We start from the raw sequence: 6,557 nt of genomic DNA on the forward strand, positions 1-6,557 counted from the left end.
TATGTTAAAGCAAGAGAAAACGTGTTTTTCAGTTATTTGTCTTATTTTGTGTTGTATGTAAGTGTTTGTAAGCTATGGTATTTATCTGTTTGTTTTTTAGCACTGACTGATGGCACTTTTCATTTCGTTCTTATATAACAATGACAAATAGTTATCTAATCTAAATCTAAAAATTGTGAATATAATGAAATGTGGAATCCAACAATTGATTGATGACAGCTATCTCTCGATTCTTGATAACCATAGAAGAATCAATAAGCTGTATACATGCAGTGACGCAAAATATGAATAATTTCGATTTTTACTGAATAATGGGAGGGTGCTTGGGGTCACAGGATGGGATTCACACCTGCTGCAGCTGCAGGACTTCAGATGTACATGGCCACGTATACTTAATATTGTCATGGATAATGGATGGACTTGATAAGATTGTGGGTTCTTCAAGAAACTTAGTTGGTAGCAAAATCCCTTAGATGTACTGAAAAGTATTAATTTGTGATCTTTATCCAGGTGACAATAATAGATCAGACACATTTTGCCAAAGCCAATAACACACACACTTCCTTGCATCTTTATTGAACATTCATAGGGCTGCTGGAAAGAGGTGAGAGAACCGACAGACTAATCACTTCATTGAAAGTTAAGTGGAGACCTTTAATGTAACAAGCTTTAGAGGTGCATTGAAGAGCAACTTTGATTAGTGAAAGACACTCGAACATTTTAAGCTTGCCTTTGAAAAGAAGCACCTGCTTATGTGCACCTCACAAAAAGGAGGTCTTTGAAAACACGCAATCAAGAGTTATTCATCTGCATGAGACTGGAAAAGGATGCAAAGTCATCTTCAAGTGTTTAGGCATTCATCAGTTCTCAGTTAAACAAAATGTCTATAAATGGAGACAATTTAGTGCTGTGGCTACCCTGCCAAGATGATTCCAAAGGCACAATGTAATTGTCAATAAGGGCGGGAAAAAAACAAACAAAAAAAAAACAGCTAAAAGCTTGTAGATGTCACTAGAATTGGCAAACATCCCTGTTCATGACTCTGCCACACATAGGACAGGCAGGGTTTCCGCGGCGGAAATCCACAGAGGAAGCCGGTGCTCTCCAAAAACAACATTGCAGCATGCCTGAAGTTTGCCAAAGAGTCCCTTGACGATCGACAATGCTATTGAGAAAATGTTCTGTGGACTGATGAAACAAAAGTTGAGTTGTTTGGGAAGAATACTCATTACTGCATGGCACAAAAAGGATGCAGTTTACCAACATCAAAACGTCATTCCAACAGTTTAGGGAACACAGTGATCTGGGCTTATGTCACTGTCTCAGTGTCTGGACCATTTGGTATCATGACGGAGAAAATTAAATCCCATGTTTACCTAAATATCCTACAGGATCAAGTCAAGGCTGGCCATCCACCAGCTGAAGCTTAGTAGAAGTTGGGAGATTTAACAATACAATAACCTTAGGCATCAAAATCCACCACAAAATGAATTGATAAAAAAAAGTCTCCTTTTTTGGAGAGGCCCGGTCAAAGCCCCGGACTCAGATACCGTGGAACAACCTCAAGAGAGCAGTGAAATGTGTCTGAGCCCAAGCAGTTCTGTGAAAAGGAATGGTCCAAAATTCCTCCTCAGAAGGTTTTATATATATATATATATATATATATATATATATATATATATATATATATATATATATATATAGGTTGTACATACATATATATATATATATATGTATAATTCTTTGTGTGTTATTTTCTTAAGCACATTGTGTTTGTCTGTTGTCCAATCATTTCAAATACTTCTTCTTGTCACTGTATGTTCCAATGATAAATATCAGTGAACTAAGACTTATCATAACAATGTCCCTGAGGAAGAACAGGTTCAACTGTATGATGTTGATCGGTTTCGTCATGGAAACACCTTACTTAAGAGTTTTCCTTAACTTTTCAGTTGGATCAGGACTTTAAATTGGCTATTGCAAAACATTAAATGTATTTTCCTCTATTCAATCTTTTGGTGGAGCACCATGTGTACTCATGGGCGTTGTCTTGATACGTGACGTGAGTTCTTGGACAAATGCCCTGAAATGTTCCTTTCAGAATTTACTGGTATGATTCAAAAATGTATATATTTTTATTTCATTCATGAAAGCAAGCTGTCTTGGTCCAGACACAGCAGAACACACTCAAACCCTGTTTTTTTTTTGTTGTTTTTTTTTTTCAATCTGGATTTAAGTGGCATTCTTCCTTTTGAAGAGCAGTCTTATTTTATTTACCACTCTGCCATGCATTTTATTGTTGATCTGTTTTTCTCCTTATGGGGGATTATGAATAGTAGTATTAACTAATGACAGAAATACCTTGTAGATAGTTTAAGACATCCCATAGCGTGATCTTGTTTTCAGTTCAGTTCAATTCAATTTGATTCAATTAGTTTGTGCCTAATAGTGCCAAAGTAATCTTGTGGCACTATATAGTGAAAGTAAATAAGATCAGTTCCAGTCCAATTAAATCTGAAAGGAAAAGACCTCAGTCAGAAACATACTCAGGTAAGACAGTTATCTGGACAACCAAACACAAACAGACAAACTAATTCAAAAAACCAAGCCAGCCATAATTCTTACAGGAAGTTTAAAAGAAAGTAAAAAAAAGAAAAACCCACACATTTACCAATCGTAGTAACAGCCTTGTAGATGGAGAGTAAAGGCAGCAGAGTGAAAAGAGGCACTCAGTGAATCACAACACATGATAGATTGATCAGGTCCAATATGGAAGCATTCGTTTAGGGAAAGCCTCCTTGAATAGTTTGGTTTGATAAAGTCTAAAAGACAAGTTGGGAGTTTAGGCCAAGCTATTTTTGTTTTATCCCATTTCTGGCTTGTTGAGTTTGAAAAGTTAAAAACTCAAATCAGGTTTAGCAGTCATTTCTAAAGCCGTTGAACCTAATGATACATCACTGACAGTAATGCCGAGGATAACAACGTTTCTAGAAACATCACTACTGACACTGAAAGGAATATATGGCCCAGCAGAGCTGTGACGCTTCATCTATAGCCCCTTTCACACAGAGATTCCGCAATATTGGTGTAAAGAAGTCCTGCCAATACGCCGCCTTTGTTGGTTCACACAAAACCATACAACGCCGGCATAACGCCGCTCCCGTCTGTAAATTCACACAGCATGCCGGCGTTCCGCAATCAGAGGCATGACGACAGCGTCAGTCCGACCGTCATGTCAGCGGCATGCCGGCTGTGTCATTCACACAGACCCCGTTTCGTCTCTGTGACGGCTCTGTGACTACCTCCGCTGCCGGCTTATTGGTGGGGCCACTTGGCCCCCCCATTCCGCCTCCGTGACTTTCACACAGAACAGCGAGGCGGCTTAAAGGCGCAACGTTCCCGCCTCGAACTGGCTGTGTGAAAGGGGCTTCTGTCTTGGCTTGATGATTGTTGGTTAGCCACCCTTGGGAAGGGCCGTGAATTTCCTGCATTTGTAAACAATATGCATGACTGTAGATCCGCTATGTCTGAAATGTTTGGAATGAGAATCAACGACTCTCTTGAAGTCCAAGTCTCTCTTTTGCTGGTGGCATAAAGCACTTCCACAATAATGTGCTCTGAAGATCAGACTTTGATGACTCCTGTTTTTACAAACAGGGTGCCCATTCAGACCTGGATTTCATTCCTCTGATGGAAAACCCCTGACTTTGATTTACCTTCAAATTGTCAACTAACTTTGGGAGTTCACATATTTTGCTACTTACAGAAAATGCAGTTTTGGATTGCTTTTGTAGAAAACAAGAAATCCTTTTTTTTTTGTCATACCTATGGTTTCCAAACTTTTCAGCACAACCGTATACCCCTCCAGAGACCGCAACATGCAAAGAGATGAGGGGGCCTAATGTAAAACACAGACCTCCTCCTGGAATTTTAATAACAGACTTCAGAATGGGGCATTTTGGTTGAAAAGCCATGGCCTTTAAGTATCAGCCGAGTGGGGCTGAAACTCGGTACAGTTTCTGTTATAACCATACAATCCTTCCTGGAAGTTTATGCAAACTCAGCCTGCATTTCCTAAAACTGGAATTACCCCTTTAATGTCCAGATTTCCAGTTTTATCAAACATTTGATCTATATTTATAGATTGTTTTATGCATCTTTAGAAGACTGTAACATCCGTAGCCCTGAAAGTGTCAACTCTGGGCTTTTTTCTCTGGTTTTAGATCACATTTGTTCACAGGAGTATACAGAATAAGCCTTTAAAAGCTTGGGCATACCCTGTCAACATACCATTTAACTATTTCACTTGAGCTGATTGTCCCCTGAGATTATTGTGACTACATTTCAGACCTGCTCTATGAGAAATTCTGAAATCTAATTAAAATAAGGGATTACTTAACTCCTCATGCTCCCTGTCTCTCCCTTTTACATCTTTCACTCAACTACCCCTGTTTTACAGAGTGTTTCCATCCCTCTTCAAACCTGATGTGGATACAATGCCCAGCCGAGCATGTAAAGTCTACAACACTGACCTGAATTCCCCTCTTTTTTCCTTTACATCCTCTGCTTCACTATTCCTCTGTCACTACCACCCCACCCCATTTAATTTCCTCTCTTTCTCTCTCTGTTCCCTCCAGCGGATCTTTCTTCTTTAGATGGACCCAACACACTGCTTCATGTTTTTCTAAGACCCTGATCATCACCATATTTGCAGCTCTTCACATGTTTATCGGGTTCTCACTTTGCGAAAACACTTGTATGCAAGATGGATGTTTCCAAGGTTACCGCAGCAGCATTAAATAACTGTGACAGCTGTGGCTGTGGAATCTAATCTTCTAAAATGATATTACCATAGATACTGAGTACTAGTGAACAACAACATTTATTTTTAATGGTGTTGAAGTAAACACATCAGTGTTGTGATTTCAAACAATCAAGCAGTAGACTGATTCCTTAAACATAGTGGTTTATGGGAAGGCTTGTGTAATGCCTGCCAGTGGCAGGAGACCTAAAACACCGTCACGGCTAACAGTACAACAAATCTGTGGTTATATTACACCAGTTCACTGATAGGTTAGAGGCAGTGGAAAATGTCTGGATTGTAATCTCCACAAAAGTGCGTCTGTGGCCATCTGTGCTGCAGTGTTAGTGTGTGTGCGCGTAGTGGTCTGTGTGACGTCTGTTCTGTGCCCGTGCGGCTGGTGCTGCATTCATCTTTCAGTCACCCAAAAGCAGATGTCACCAGGACGATGGGGAGCGGCAGATTGCTGTGGCGACCGAGCGGTGGCAGGATGAAGGTGTCTCCGCCCTGCAGTGCCCAGCAGATGGGAGCTGAGGTCATTATCTGCTATTCTGTTCATCTCCTTACCCCCCACACCTCCACGCCTTCTCCGTCTTAGCTACTGCGCCAGTTTTACTGGAAACACACATCAGATCAGTTGCTGCATGATTGTCATTAAATGTAAACACTGGCAAGTGCTTTACATCGTTCAAACACATTAGGCAACTTAAGCTATTTGTCTTGCCGACAAATTTAAACCCATTATCACAGTGCTCTCTGTGGATTGTGGTTAATTTGTTGTTACAGTGTCCCAGGAACACAACCGTGAAACTAGTTATGGAAAATATGCAAAGATGTTAGGCCTAAGGGCTGCCTGTCCCCAATTATAAAGCCACTACATGTCATTATAAATAGCAAAAAGTAAACAAAAAACTAAAACAAAAGAAAAAAAAACAATGATAAGTTGCAATTCAGGACAAATAAGCCAAGTTAACAACTACAAGCAGAAAGTAGGGCAACCTGGAAGGAAGCTCTGTTCCACAGCAGGCAGCAATGTCTAGTTCACTATGCTGCCAAAATCCCTCCATAATAAGATGTGCATGCAGTATAGAGAGGACATGGTTGGATTCAGGTTTTTACATGCTTTATGTCACGTCCTTTTATGCATGTTATGTTTCAGACAGTAGTGAGTAATGCAGGGTTTCTCTGACCACTACAGCTTGGAATGGCTGTCTCTCAAGCTAGGAGTGTCAGCAATTATGCCTCAAACTGCCACAGGCTACAGTATATTGAGCAAATATCACTTCCTGTGTGCCTCGTGCTCCTGCTGCTCAGCAGCCCTCTGTTGTTTTCTCTCTCTCAAAAAATGAGACAGACATGCTCCAGATGTGTGGTGTTGCTCATCATTAGGGCCATGGAGTATTTTGTTTGTGTTAGAGGAGTGATTTTTGCTGCTCTGGCACCTGTCCATATGCACAAAGTTGTTCTTGTTTGTTTGCTGTCGTGGTTGAAGCAGCTTAGCGGCATTGTTGCTATTTAACTGCATATGGGCAGTTCCTCTCTGCAAGTGAGTGAGTTTTACTGCCTGTACACACATGTGGCACACAGACATGCAGAACAGCAGTTAGTTTTGGCGTTGTTTTCTGGCTACAAGCTTCACCTTAAAGAGCTACTCACAATTGGCCTCGAGTTAAATGTCTTTCTGAAGAGTTTATTTTCAGTTATTTTCTTGTGCAACCGTTTAACGCTCCTGTTCAGTGTGATTCACATTCTTTTA

This window comes from Cololabis saira, chromosome 3, assembly GCF_033807715.1.
Source record: "Cololabis saira isolate AMF1-May2022 chromosome 3, fColSai1.1, whole genome shotgun sequence".
NCBI classification, from domain to species: Eukaryota; Metazoa; Chordata; class Actinopteri; order Beloniformes; family Belonidae; genus Cololabis; species Cololabis saira.